We start from the raw sequence: 15731 nt of genomic DNA on the forward strand, positions 1-15731 counted from the left end.
TTTTTCTTTTTCTTTTTCTTTTTCTTTTTCTTTTTCTTTTTCTTTTTCTTTTTCTTTTTCTTTTTCTTTTTCTTTTCCTTCCTTCCTTCCTCTCTTTCTTTCTCTCTTTCTTTCCCTCTTTCCCTCTCCTTCCTTCTCTCTTTCTTTCTTTCCTTCTTTCCTTCCTTCTCTCTCTCTTTCTTTTTCTCACTATTGAAACTATAATTTTCCTTAAAACAATTTGTATTTGAGGTTTTCTACGAGTGCTACAGTGAAATAAAAAGAAAACATCCCCTCTTTGAGTTAATTCTATATTTGTCTCTGACTCAATTTTTGCTTTGTAAATAATTATTAATTTATCTTTTCTGGGCATAAGTTATAGCAACAATAATTTCAATACAAGCCAAAATGTATTTGCTACTCAAAGTGAGAGAATAACTTGTTCTCTGATCTATTACAGTTTCTTTTCTGAGCAATTGAGTAATTTTCTGTGTTAGAAATTTGATCCAAACTTCTGAATTGAAGTTTCTTTTTCTGAAAACATTGCAAAATAAAAAAACAGTTGGACCTTGTCAGTTGTGATAATGAAATTTCAGAAAGGTCAAAGTTTGAATTTTGAAAGAGGAAAGACCTTTTTTTGAAACATGCATAACTCAAAATGTTACAATTTCTAATACTTATTTTACAAACATCATTGAATTCACGCATAAATACAGCTGGGGAAAAATAAATACTTTGGGAACAAGTACTTGGGGCTCTGCCCAGCTTTTATTGCAACAGATTATTTTCTTTTGTAATTTATCATTTGCTGTACATTACTTGCTCGATGACTGAAAAAAACCCAACTTTCTTCTTTAGGATAAAAAGTCAAAGGAAAACTTGAAAAGGCTCTGTCCTCCCTGACCTCATGCACATTTTTATTGATATCAAATTGCTCATATTTTTTTGCCTTGCCATTTTCATTTTTATACCTGCTGGGTCAGATCTTCAAATGATGTAAACTGGCATCGGCCTAATGGTTTCCATGAAAGTATCAGAGCTGAAGATCTGGCATTAATTATTGAGGATTGTCTGTTATCCAGTGAAATAATGTAAAAGCAGTTCCTCTCTGAGGTTGAAAGAGAGCATTCTGTAAGTTAAGTACAGAGATACGGCTTAAGAGAGGTGATTTTAGGGAAAATTAACTTCTGAGATTTTACACAGCTCTTCAAATGATCTAATTATTTTATGCCATACTCTGTGTCATGAGAATAACCAAAGTGAAGCTTTTCACAAATATGAAACATTTGATTTTCTCAAAAATACAAGATTTGTTTGGATAGCTCAATGAAATGATGCCATTTGGAATCTCATGTTGTTTAACACAGAATGAGCTGGCTTACATCAGCTTGGCTGCTAACAATTGGCGGAGCAAAAAACAAAGATTATACATAAGTTTTGGTTTTCAAGCACTGGTTTTTTTGGCAGGCATAACCAGACACATTACCAGGTTTCCAAATATTCCTCTCATTTTGAGTGCTTAGTTTTAATGAGTCTTCTTGCAGTCTTCTTCTAAGATTATTCAATCAAAAGAGCTTTTTATACAAGTACCTAGAAAAACTTCAGGATTTTAGTTTTATTAGGTTATCTCCTGGTGTGGGGGATATCAGAAAGGAGAGATCCAAAGGCCAAGATCTCCCTCAGATAAATAAGAGGTTTTGTTACAGGCAAACACTGCACGTCACATTTTCTGTGCTTCCAAAGGGTATTTCCCAGTAAACCAAAGCATTATAAACTGTGTATTTATAACTTTACTGTAGAACAAACAAAACCACCACACCATGATAAGTCTGGGTCAACCAACATTGAAGGCACTACCATCAGCTTCCAAGGATGAACACAATGACCTGAGATGCCTCCTAATTTTCTCTGACCATCAGGGCACTGAACTGGAAATGTATACATTTCCATTAATATAATTTGGATTTTTGCTGCCAATACTCCCACTGGAAGAGCCTTTTCCACCAACAGATGGTCATGTCATGATTTACCTTATGTAAATCTACCATTTGGTGGTAGTTTATATTATGTTAATTTTTTTTCCAGTACGTTTGTTTGGACATGTATATCTAACTTAGGTGTCTTCCCTCTTGTTTCTTATACACAGAGTGATTGTGGACTTTGAATGAATTAGTTGATTTCAACAGAAGTGAAATGCCTTTGGGTCCTTCAAGTTTTTCCTCTGTAAAAGGAGAGAAAACCTCCTTCCTTTCCTCTCCTTTCCTCTCTATGTTCACTTTCAGACTGTAAATTCCTCCTGACAAGAATTCTGTTAATCAGTAGTGGGCTGGTTTAGTGCCCACTACAATGGGCATCTGGTCACAGTGGGGTGGGTACTGCTATGCTACAGGAAAAAAGTAAATATTACTGATGGTAAAAATACAGCTCATCGACTAAAGGTGCATGAAAAGAATTTTGTCCTGTAGGACATCAAAGTTCTTAAAAATTCATATGTCAAGTATTTCCATCTGAACTAAATTAGTTTTGTAGAACTAAGATTTCATGGCAAATAAAAATAGTATATCATCTTAATAAAAGCATCATGTGCAAAGGGAAAATAAAAGCAAGAAAGATATAATTTTATAGTACTTGCACAGTTCTTCTTACTCTGCGCTGAAATTCAAAACTACCAAAGAAGCAGCCATCAACAGCCACATAATCAATCTCCTGCAAAGCTGGTGCTGGTCTCCAACTTATTTGATACAAAGGACAGTGGAAACAATAGGAAAGTTTTCAGGAGTGTAGTAAATAACTCTAATGCTTTGAATTGCAAGGGGTAAGCAGCCTACCAAAAGTATTTATCAAAGTCATATTGGGGGAAGAAACATCACCAAACAGAACAGTGCAAGCCAGATGCTTGGAGATTAAATGGGGTCAAAAATGCAACCCTAATTTTCATAACATCCTCATAAAAATTCACAGGAAACTGCTTTCTGAACCTGTTTTGGAAGAGATTTTTTTGAAAGTTAAAGGGGAGTTACAGATTGAGATTCTACAGAATGAGGTCAGAGGAAGAGAAAAATAATCTGTTCATGAAATAAAAATAAGAACATAAAAATCAATACAGAGCAATGGCTAAAAGTAGCTGACAGTTATGTCTAGACTTGCGAGATCAGATTTACTTCTTTCAATTTGCACTCGTGTTGAAGGTTCAGATCAGTCAGATCTTTAACCCCTTCAATGAGGGAACCAACCCACTTGACTTTTGTAGACTCCCCAGACTTGTCCCTAAATATTAATATAAAATAAAGTTAAAAAAATAAAAGGCTTCACTAATACTTTCAGCTCCTTTCAACCCTAGTGTTTCTCCCCTTTATATACACGCACTGTGCTTCTGCCTCATCCTTCAGTTCTTTAATCTAAACCCAGGTGTAAAGAGTAGGAGCAATGCACACACTCTACAACACTTCATTTTTTTATGTATATGAACCCAAACTTAAAGGTCATTGAATATAATGGAAGATGACCTAGACTGGCAAAAGACACAACATCATTTTCATAAAATAATTGAGATGGAATCGCTCCCATGCGGAAAGACCAACATACCAGAATTCTCAAAGAAAAAAAAAAGTTCATGTTATTCAATATCTCTAAAAGTAATGAATTATTTTTTAGAAATTAAAGGAAACAGATTTTTAAGTCCTCATGATGCCCTTTAGCTGCCATTCAAAAAGCCAGTTGACATTTTCTCTCACTGCTGACAGCTCCTATGCCAGCAACACTAGGACAATGCTCAGAGCAATGACAGGCATTTAATTTTCAGGCTTTGATGTTGCAAAACAATGCAGTAAAGAGAAATTAAAACTTAACAAATTGATTGACAATTTTCTTTTAGACTCTGCCCTTTCATTTCTACCATACCAATTTACCTCCTGCTGACTTGCAAAAGAAACATGGGGTAATTAATTTGCCTTAGTGGACAGTGAAGGAATACAGAATGCAAATATGAGAGCCATAGCTTTGGTGTATTTTGGCTGACACTTAGGCTGTATTTATTATCTGACAACGATTTGCAGGAAAGTGTAATTTCTAAAGCAAATTAATTTTCATAAGAGCAGACAAAGAAGTTTTTAAAAAGTAAAAACCAGGCACGTCTGAACATACTGGCCACATTCTTTTACTAAACAGAGAATTTAGTGAGGTGATATGTTTATAGGACATGCAGTGTAAATAAACCAAGGAGTGACTACACAATGCAATTTATTTCCATTAACAATTAAATAATCTACCATACTTAAAAAGGTCATCTTTCTTCTTCTACAAAAATTCAGGAACGTATTTTTCAGCAGAAAAATAATCCTTAAATAATACTGCAAGTGAAGTACAAGTTGCAGCTCTCTCTGAAGTACTCAAAGTGTCCGCAGAGCAGGGTTGTGTTTGGTATTACTGCAGCCTGAGTCCATCCTCAGGGCTGTCCCGGAGCAAACCTGATCCATGTGTCCCACATTAACACTTGTGCACACCCTCAGCCCTCAGCACAGGCTGCTGGTGCTGTCCATCCCTGACCTGATCTCCTGCTCTGAGGAGCAATGCTGGATGAATACACATGCTTGTATTTAGTCTGAGCACATGCACATAAAGGCTGGAGAATCAGGAACACTTTCGTGACAGCAGAGTTGGTTTGAGGTGTTCCTTCCTTCCCTCATCTCTAATCCATCCATACAATAACAGCGCAGTGCTCTGTTTCTACAGCTACTGTTTCTGGTTACAAGTGCTTCAGTTAAATGTGAGACACAGCCTTTGGGGCTCCTACAGTAAATCCAGATTGCAATACTTACAGATGTGCTGTGCAACACCTGTGCTGTCAGCTCAACACCTTGGAAACATCGTGTCAGACCTGCTGGCTGGGGGATCATGGCTGCACATGTGAGGAATGGAGGAAATCTGTGCTTCCAGGAAAAAATAGACAGAGCTTGTGGAGTGGGTCAGATCTTTCCTGAAGGATGTGACTTACTGAGTGCACCTGGAATTGAAAGCACATGTGGTTGGGCAGGTCTGCCCAAATCTTCCCGAGAGTGCCAGCTCTACTGCAGGCAGACAACAACTGTAGTGAGTGCACTCAAATGTTTCTTGTAAGAACTGTCTCACTACAACTGCCAATGGATGCGGTTGCTGGTGCTCCATTTGGCCTCTTGTGGTACCTGGATAAATGTTTGAATATGTCAGAATCTTGGAAGCTAGAGTTTTCATCCAGAAAGGAAAATCTGGAGGTGTGGTATCATGTATTTCTTCGCAGTAAATGTCAGTGTGAAGAATTGTTTCCCAATAGAAATTCCAGAGTCAATGTCTATAGTATTCCATAGTCAATGACTATAATATTAAAGCATGTTGTGACCCCAGTATAACAGCTAGACATTCCCATACTGGAATTGTGAGTTAATGTCCATGTGTACAACATGGACAATGTTTCTTGCAGCTGTGGGGTATTTCATTTCTCTCCCTGTATCCTTTGCTACTCCCACACTGCAGCACAAAGGAAGCAATCAGCAATCTCACTGTTTGATTCAGAATGATAGAATTAACTTTTTTTTTTTTTTACAAAATTACATACTGTAAGATGAAAAGGGTGTACCAGGGAAAGAGTCCATAGAGATTATGATTTAAGCTTAAAAGCTGGTACAAGTTAATTATTCATCTTGAAGCTAAAACAGCTTGAAAAAAGGTTTCCTTTGACAGTCATCCCTATATCTGAACACTTGGCTGCAGAAACCTAAGAAATTTACAGTCCTTCCCACACACTACTTTTGTCTGGAAGCAACTAGAAATGCGACTTTGTACCTATCATATGTACAGAGGAAACAAAGAGATGATAAACTCACTATTTGTGCCAAATTCATTTTGCCTGATGTACTATTTTGGTGTTAAAATACAATTGGAATTATGGTCTCTGCAGATAAAATTAGAAACCTGATATTACACTTACAAAACAATGTGCCAAACCTGCCCATTCAACTCATCTACTGAAAATTTTGGTGGTGCTCATTGTCATATGTCACAGGGGGTCAAATTTCCAGCAGTGCTTAAGAAACAAGCGAGCACAGAGGTGGAGCAGCAGTGTGGAATACTGGATAACACACTGGGCTTGGGAGTGAGGAGACTCCATTTCCATTCTTGTTATATGACTGTGACCAAGTTGCTTCCTGTTTCTCTGACCCCTTCCACCCTCATCCATCTTCTGCCTGCACAGCAAGCCTGCTTTCTTATGGGCAAAACCTAATCAAATAGGGTCTGTAGGTGATCCTGTAACACCAATAATATCTGTACAATGCTTCTTGCCTATGTTTATTCAGACATTTTACCTCCATGATATTCTATGATTGATTCAAGAGATGGCAGCACATTACTGTCAGACTCACAGAAAACATTATTATAATCCTGATTCCCAGTGGCAAAATAGTCTTACAAATATGCGAACCATTAATGATGCTAAAGACTTTTTGTTTCCTTTATAGTCTGTAAATCTACTACATATCAGATACTAATGCATTTTCAAGCATCAATTAGTATATTTTATCTTACTTATTGAAGTGTGTGAAAAAATTGGTCTTTGGCAATGTACGTCACTACCATATCTGCCTACTATTGTTTACCCATTTTTTAAACCCACAATTTCATCTATTGTTCTTCTATTTCACATAGGGGTTGATTTTTATGGAAAAGGCCATCAGGAATTACTGGTACTTGATACTTTCATTTTCTCAAACATTTATAACTTTTATCAACAATGCAAAGAGGGAACAGAAGTTCTGTTCGAAGTTAATAAAGACTGCTCTAAGGATTGTATCACAGCTTCCTAGCAACGTGAACAGCAAGACAAATGGTGAAAGAAAATTGGAGCTTTGTCACCATTATCTGAAGACCAGAATTACAATTTTTATTACACATATAGTTAACTATCAGCTGCCACACAGTCTCTTTTGAGCCACGTGCCAGATCTGATCAAAACTCCCTGGTTAAAGTTCATGTCATCAGCAGAGTTAAATGCAGTGTGCTAAACCCTAAAATGTGTTCAGCATTCTGGCCCTAACCCGGGAGAATATTAAGCACACGATTTTCTTTAACACCTCAAAAGTCTCAGTATTCCACTGAAAATGAGACCACTTAAATACTTGAAAATTAAGTGGAAGCTCAGATAGGCTGCTGGATTGGGACCAACACTCCTTGTAGATCTAACCACTAATTCACATCCTTGTTTTTGGTTCCATTTCAATCACCCAGCCCTGTGCAGTGCTTGGAACAACAACTTACAGGGAACTGCAGAAGCCATTTATTTTCTAATAATAAACATGAGAATAAAAGGATACAAACCTAAACCTAAACTAATGAAAAATCTACTCTGGGTGATATGGTGAGTAGTTTCTATATTTTAAACACCCTAAAATACACAAAGTCACTGCAGTAAATAATCATCAAACATCTATCTTTAAGATACCAAAATTACTGCTAAACAACAGTGAAAGGAAGTAGCTTTTTCAAACAGAAAAGATGTGTGCACTGCCATGTCAGTGACCAGGGGTCCTGGGCAGAGCTCTGTGGGCAGATCTCCTCACTCCAAGTTTCACATCCCCACAACAGCAAAGTCACTGTGTATGTGCAAGTGAGTTGATCTTTACATGTGCCATATCTTTTCTCCAGAGCTTTAAAAGTTCAGAAATCCTGAAAAACAATAGTTCAAACTCTCTTTATTCTGCTCCAATAGGCTCCCAAGTAAAAATAATGCTTTGTCATAGTTTTGTGTGCTGCCCATAGTGTGTTTTGGTTTTTGCTTGATAAATACATCCTATCTCTCACTAATGTCATACCTGAAATTAAAAATAAAAATTACAAAATATAGTTAATCCTAAAATTTACCACTTACAACTCCATTCAAGCAAATTTCATGACTGGAAGACTCACAGAAAATTCTCTTTTTAAAACACAGTCTCTTTAGAATGTAAAACTATTTTACTTGTTTGGATTTAAGAAGTAGAAAATAAAGCTCAGCACAGCCATTTAATGGGAACAATCTTAAGGCTTGTCCACACAGGAAGTTAAGCTAAATTAGCTGAAAGGTGTGAATTTAAAGTGCATTAAGGTAAAGTGAACTACAGTCACTTTATTTCTGAATGAGAACATTCACACCAAGCTTTAATGCACTTTAACTAATATACTTTAAAATCATATCTTTAGTTAATTTGTCTTAACTTCCTGTGCAAACAACTCCTCTCTAGCACTTACTGAGAGCCACAATATAGATTGATGTGGTTATATTTATAAATATGCCTATTAACCTTGAGACTCTGAGTCAACAAAATTTGGGATGTTAAATAAAAATAAGAAATATGTCCTTGCATGAACTTCCTAGTGCTTTGAGAGTGCAATCAGTCCTAGTGTTTCTAGTGCAAACATGTCATTAATTTAGCCCTAACTTGTATAAAAGTATATTAACTATTCAGAGCCAAATTAAAAAAAAACTCAGACACTTGCATATTGTCACTGACTATAGTAGGAATTTATTTCTGAAACAAATGAAAGGTAAATAAATAGAGAAAAAAATTAGGTTTCATTTAAATACAGCACATGTATTGAGATTCACCAAGACAGGCTAAATATAAAGGACTTTTATCTGAATTAACTTAAAAAAAAAGGCTCTGAAATTCTACCTCTTCTGAGGAGTGTCTTGAAATCTTGGTAATAAAGGGTACCTCAAATTATCTAGAGAACACAAAACAAGATTTTGCCTCAGATAACCTGTGAAATCAATACTGTGTTTTTCCTACCACTGCCTGACTTAAAAGAACCTTTTCAGAAGCAGTTCTTGTAGAAAGAGAACAGGAATGTACTGAACACCCCACGTTTACTTACAGGGTGACTCAGTGCTCTGACAGAGCAGGGGACAATGGTCTGGCACAGCCAGCAGTGTGGGGACTGTTGTGCCCTCCAGACCAACACACTGAGCTCAGGGACCAGGAGTAAAAACAGGAAAAGAAAAGATGCCCCTTGCCAGAGCAGGAAAATAATCTGTTTTTCCAACCAAGCTGGGAGGCTGACATTGTGTCCCCCAGTACACAACCAGCCCTGGATGCAGCCCCACACAATCTCAGGGTTGCACAGGAGACTCTGATTCCCCCTTGGATCACCTCTAAGTCCTTTCTCTCTTCAAAAGCTAGTGAATAGCACAGTTGAAAAGTAAAATAAAATAGTGCAGAGACCTTTTATTTTTTTTTAACTGATGACAGAGAGAATGGGATAGTGGACCATGAAAAACATCCTCTTTTAAAAGAGGACTGCTAGAATAACACAACTGATGGTTTTTCAAGCATAAACATTTTAATCTGCTGCTCAGCATACAGCATCTTTTTTTAGTTTATCAATTCACAAGTTTTACATGATTCAAGCAGATGTTCGGATTGACAAGGCTACAACAGTATATGGATAGTAATGTATCCATCAGGTGATAAATAAATATTTCCATCAGCCTTCGTAAATATTTTGAAATGTTTTGTATTCCCAGAAAAGTTCTTTTAGTTAATCGAACTCCATCTGTTAAAAGCTTGCTTAAGTGCAGTGATAATTTTCTCTGACAATTTTGCACAATAACGCAAACTCAGAGTACTTCATTAACACAAGTGGCAAAGCTGCAGCCATCCACAGCTCAACATGATGTAAGGGACTGTCCTTGCTCAGGTGTCCTAGTGCTCTGAACATTTGACAACTTTTTTTGAGTGCAGACTTTTGCTTTGACAACACACAGCCCTGAATCTCCATTGGAGTTGCAAACGTCTTTTAGTCCCTCATGTTTTCTGATTTCCCCTCCTGGGCAGCCCATGACCTATTTCTGAGTACTCAGGCTAATGCAGCCTTTGGGCAGGCTTCCCATAGCTCAATATTCTGCATTTTGTGCTGCCGTAGCTTTTAAATCATGCTTCATTTTCGTGATGAAAGCCAGTCACAAACCTAAACTCTCCTGTATAAACTAGAAAGGCTCACCATTAGGTTAAGAGTCCCAGGCAGAGGCAAAAAGCATGTGTGTGGCAAAACTGAGCTACTTGTCCCATAGACTCTGTTTATGTAGTATCTTACTCTTGTCACACCTCACTTGGTACTTTCCCTTCACTGCCAAGAGGTTCTCTTTGGAGCCCTTAATTCTGGTATATGTCATGGAATAAATCCAGAAGAAGCAGTAGTTTTTGCTTTTGCCAACACTACACCAAATGTAGGATCCCTTCAGGATCCTCTTGGTGCTTTCCATGAGCAGTGGCACCATGAGCCGAGCAAACCACACAGCTCAAGGCTGTCAAGTGACAATGTTTGGTCATTTTCTGTTCATGCAGAAACATTAAGTGTCCTAAATTTTGGGATCCCATCACCTTTCTTCCAATTTCCCCCAAATTAAACCATTAGTATGGGGACATACCTTAATCTATAAAAAGCTGTGCATCAGTCTTGATCATCCCAGATAGCACATCAGAGAAATACAAGAAACCCCATTTAAACAGCAAAAACACTAAGAGCAAATGCACCTGAGCCAGGCAGACGTGTCTAATTCACACCATCAAGCACTTTATGAGCTAAAACTTTAACTTCAGTGATTACGCCTGAGGCATTTAAATGGTTTTAAATTATAAGTCTAGCAGAAGTATTTTTCTAATAATAAGCCATTAATTCTGGCAGTTTCAGACTGTCTGAATCTAGGTGTATAAACTGTAGCTGCATCAATCAGTGCTGTGTGTCTGGCTATTTCAGGCATTCCTTGTTAGTATGAAGAAAGAACAGTTTGTCCCCCAAGCACAACAGCAGCTGAGATTCCTGTTGATTGATAACTAAATGTGCCGTAGTGAAAATATATTCGGATAGAGTTGGAGAGGGAGGCACAGCGAAGACGTAATGGGGGCGGAGGAAGGAGGGATGAAATTGGCCACAACAGGAAATTCCTTCTCATGAGTCTTCCAACTAGCTGACAAGATGGATTTCATTCCTGCAGGTAACAGTGCCTTTATATTTAATCTTCTACAACATCTGTAACCATGCAAATTCTTCACTGCTCTATATGCAAGCTCAATTACTGAAAAGCTGTTCTTGCTGTTCAGGACATTTCTCCACTGTACATTAGTCCTGTTTCATATACAGAATCCACTGATGTCAACAAAACTGGCTTGTAGAGAAAGCATAAATATAAAGAGATTTTATTCTGCCAGTTGAAAAATCCTGTATTGGGAAGATGGTAATTTCTGAAACCTAAAGTGGTTTATGGAGAAGCTGGTACTGTTTATTTCAATGATTTTGCAGCTCAAAATTGGAAGAAGTTTACAGATGTCACCATAATTAAGTTGAAGAACATTACTTTAAAAGCTTTACAATTCTAACCAGGAAAGGAGTATTTTCTGCCAGTATCAGTGTTCTACACTGTGACAAGTGAACCTCAACTCATTTTCCAGTTTGGTGAAAATTTCAGGTTTTGGGTTCTCAGTTAGTTTTTGGATTTTTAGTTTTTGGGTTCTTTCTGATCTTTGACAGCCCGAAAACAAGTTAGAAGTTTCAGAGCAACAGATTTCTACCATTTGCAAACTGTGAAAATCTAAGCTGTAAAACATTGACAAAATTTGGCTCAGATCCTGATTTCATAGATCAAGTAGGTAAGCATCACAACAGCAGCCAGTAACACAACACTGGAATCTCCTATTGCATTAGTCTCTTATTGTAGAATTCTTTCAATCAGTATGGAAAAACCTTTTTTCTCCCATGCAGTAAAATACTAAATTATGCACTTATTTTGAATAGATGCAGTCTCTTTAATGACATAAAAATTTAAAGTGCAACAAATACTTACCTGAGAGGCAGAAAAACCTGTAATCAAAATGCTGATGCAATCAATCCTGTAATCAAGATGCTAATAGCTCTGTTGCAAGATGTACTGAGGAAGGGACAGTTACCCTACCTTCATTTTAGGTATCTACACGGTAAAAAATGCTTCCTTTATTGTCAAGGTAGTGAGCAGCCATCTCCAAGTAACAGACTGGCTAAAGTTTGATGTCACCTGTGTCCAAGAATGTGAGTCTGGACACCCCATTTTGCCACTTAAGCTAGGTGGTGCAAATACCTTCTGTAGTGAAAGTCAACTACAATCCAAAGGACTAAACCATGAAATCACATGTGTATCTGAAAACAAATTTGGAACAATCTTAAAACACATTTTATGAAATGAAGATTTCTTGAAAATGGTTGAATACTTGAGAAGCATTTTAAAAAGATGCTTGAAAGCACAAGCCTTTCTTTTTGAATAGAAATTCACACAACAATTTCAGAAAAATTAATTAATCTGCTTATTTTTAGGAACAAGCTGAAATGTCTTAGTCAGCTCATACTTGGAAAGGGAAGAGCTTTAAATACAGAGAGGTGACATCAGGGATGTGATTTCTAAATGTTTTTTGTGGCAATAGCCAGGTCCAGAGTTCAACTTTTCAAGGGAGAAAACTGGGAAAATAGCTATATTGAGGTAGTTTTCACTCTGAAAGAGAAAAGACACACTCCTTTATCAAGACAATGTATTTACAGATGACAGTCAAGCTTTCGTTCTTATTCCTGTTTATTATGACTTTGTATTTGTCTCATTTTTCTTTAAAGTTTTTCAGAATTGTTTCCTCTAATCAGTTGTGAAAAGTGCAAAACAAAATCCTGTGGCAGAGGCTTATGGTCTTTAGAAATCAGCCTCCTAGAGCGACTTCTAAATTAAGAAAATACATTTTTTGTTTTGTCTTTTTCTTGGTGACTTCCATGTAAACTCAGAAGATACCATTCCCCATTCCATTAAGCCACATCATTCTTGGACAAAGAACCACAACATTCATTTGTACAGAAGAACCTGTCTGAAACAAACTAGGAATCAAAATCAGATTTATTTTTATTTCCTTATGAGTTTGTTGTGTGACCTAATGAAGGGGCACTACCCCATTCCAAATTAGCTTCCCCTCTTCAACAAGAAGAGCTGCAAAGAGATTTCCAAGGAGATGGGGCTGGGGATGGCTACAGGGAGGCTCAGGCTGGCACACTATAAGGCTATTAGTGGGAGCAACAGTGTGGTAGCAATTATGAACCACGAATTAGCGTCACCTGAGGATACTGAACCCGCCTGTGAACTGTTTCCCTGCTCCAGTTAAAGTCGTGTCCCTATGGGATTCCTTTGGAAAACAATTTAGGAAAAGATCAGACTGCAACAGTTAAAATGAAGACATGCTCAGGTGCCTGGCTTATGTGAGCCATTTCTTGTCTTTTTATTTCTATTTATAATGATGCACTGAACTGTCGCAGAAAAGATGGTCTGACTCCTACACCAACAGCAGTTGGTGGGGGACAAGTACTTCGGCTTCAGTGCACTAAAACAGAATTACATGCAAAAATCTCCACCTATTTCATTTCCATAGTGGTTAGCAAATAATTTATTTTTGCCACTTTTTCCTAATATGTTTGACCAAATATAAGCCCTCCCCACAAACTATCCACTAGGAGAAACTAGGCAAAAATCATATTTCATTTTTGAACCTCCTGTACAAATCAGTCAGATGCAAACAGGGGTGGTCTGTCTGCCACCAGTGATTGTCTTACAGAACATGAAAACAAACAACATTTCTGACAGTCTATTTTTACATTTCTACCCATACAAGTTTGGTCATGGCTTCTCTAAGGACGCATAGATGTCCTCAACTGAACTTGTAAGAGATCCTGATATCCCCTTTTACGGATCATGTTTCCTTTATGTTCAGCCAGATGGAAACCGGGTTTTTTCCAGCTTTGCAGTCTGGATTGCAAGCTGAGGTTCTGTTGGCTTCTCTCTGTTCCCTTATTTCTGTTTCATTTTCTGTTGCATTTGTCTATCCAGGAAATTACTGCAAATTACTCCATAACACAAATTTACAGCACACCAATTCGTTTGCAGAAATTCCCTGTGTTAATCTGCTCACCATGCCCCAAATCTTTAGAAAGTGGAATAAACTCCCTGGTACTTACTGAATGTTCAAAGTGACCACATAGAGTTGCTGCATTCTCTAGCACACAGAATCTGACACCTTAGCTTCCTTTGCAGAATTTTTCTATTAGCTATTAGCTATTAACTATCTTACGTGACATTTCAAAAATACCTTCAGACAGTTATATTATGTGTCTGCTGGTGCCTGGTTTTGCATGTTAATAATCCAGTTCATCCTGTACAAATCTCTGAGTCCAACCTTTAAATCAAGAAATGAAGTGACTCCCAAGAAAAACAGATTTCTAAAAGCCACTATTTTAAAATACTCCTTGTTCAGAAGAACAAGCTCTTATTTTATGAAATGCCTACTGATCTCTCAACACTCAGAGCTGTCTCACACACAGGGAATGTTGCCCCACGTTTGGGGGAAGCCATTATCAGTGGCCATAGTAAGAACTATGAGTAAGAACTTTCGGAAGCTCTCCATTCCTGTTTCAGGTTTAACCAAAGAACAGGAAACCATTAACGATGAATTTCACCTTTAGAATCACGTACAAACTACTCATATTTCATTATGGGAAGGAAATAGTTTATCTAATTTACTCTACTCTTCTAACCCTGAGTCTATATTTTTTTTATTGTCTACAAGAATTTCCCTGGTCTTGCCAGACAGACAAGCATAGAAGAAGATTCTGGCAAATCTTTGAACAAAACCAAGGAATATCTCTCTCCAGTTTCCCACATTTACCAAACATGGTGCACATTCTGTGTTGTAGCATTGAACTATTAAAAATTGGCAATGCAAATTGAATAAAAATCATAGGATCATAGAATGGCTTGGGTTTGAAGGGACCTTAAAGCTCCTCTCATTCCATCCCCCTGCCATGGGCAGGAACACCTTTTTCTAGCCCAGATTGTTCAGAGCTCCATCCAAATTGGAACTTTACAAATGAAAAACTTACTATTTTTTTTTTCCCAACTCTACAAGACAGAGAATTATGGGCAGAAACCAGAATTTCTAGAAAGGAGAAAAATTCTGGATTTGAACAGAATTACTCTTATGCTTGCAGTACAGAAATATGAAGGCAATGATAGAGAATGTGTTGAATGCAAAGACTGAATTATGGTCTGTGGAGATCCCTAATGTAATAGATTTTGGATGGGGGAAGGAATATACATTAGAGAGTAGTTTGGGGTTTTTTTCAAAATAAAACAATTTAGTAATACATGGACACATGGCTTGCATTTTTGTTCTGTTTGTTACCATAGTGGTATTGCATTTCAGTTTGGGGGAAATAAAGGTTAATAACTCCAGTTCAAAAGACTATTGTTGGCAAGCTTAAGGACACAAACCAATTATTCTGTCCCCAGTACAGCAGACAGCATGGCACATTTCTACCGTAATTGGAAGTTGGTCAGCTCTAAACCATCTCATTAAAGCAATTATTCTAAGCTTTAATTGTTTATTTTTATTACTACAGTATCAAGACGCCCATGCTGAAAACTGGGTCTATATCCTCTACAAACAGTTAGCAAGACAGAATACTGTCCCTTTCAAGCTTTCAATATAAATAAGACACAGAGGAACCAGCCAGGTGAAGAGATGAAAGTTGTCTGTGGGTTTAGTTGCCAGTGGTGGAGACATGATCAGCAGCTTACCCTGCTTAGTCCCATTCCTGTGTCTCGGCACTTGGGTGTCTTGGGTTTTCTATGTAATTTTGATCTTTAACAACAACAACAACAACAACAACAACAAAAGTAAAATGAAGTA

The 15731-nt window shown here is 37.4% G+C and overlaps 1 protein-coding gene across 2 annotated transcripts in view; it reads right to left on the reverse strand.

Annotated features, from left to right (window-relative positions):
- ANKFN1 (ankyrin repeat and fibronectin type III domain containing 1) overlaps window positions 1-15731 on the reverse strand; it is a 130602-nt gene that overhangs the window by 88441 nt on the left and 26430 nt on the right. The window lies entirely within an intron of this gene.

This window comes from Corvus kubaryi, unplaced genomic scaffold (assembly GCF_017639235.1).
Source record: "Corvus kubaryi isolate FWS band 111438036 unplaced genomic scaffold, C.kubaryi_AGA036_p1.0 37353, whole genome shotgun sequence".
Lineage (NCBI taxonomy): Eukaryota > Metazoa > Chordata > Aves > Passeriformes > Corvidae > Corvus > Corvus kubaryi.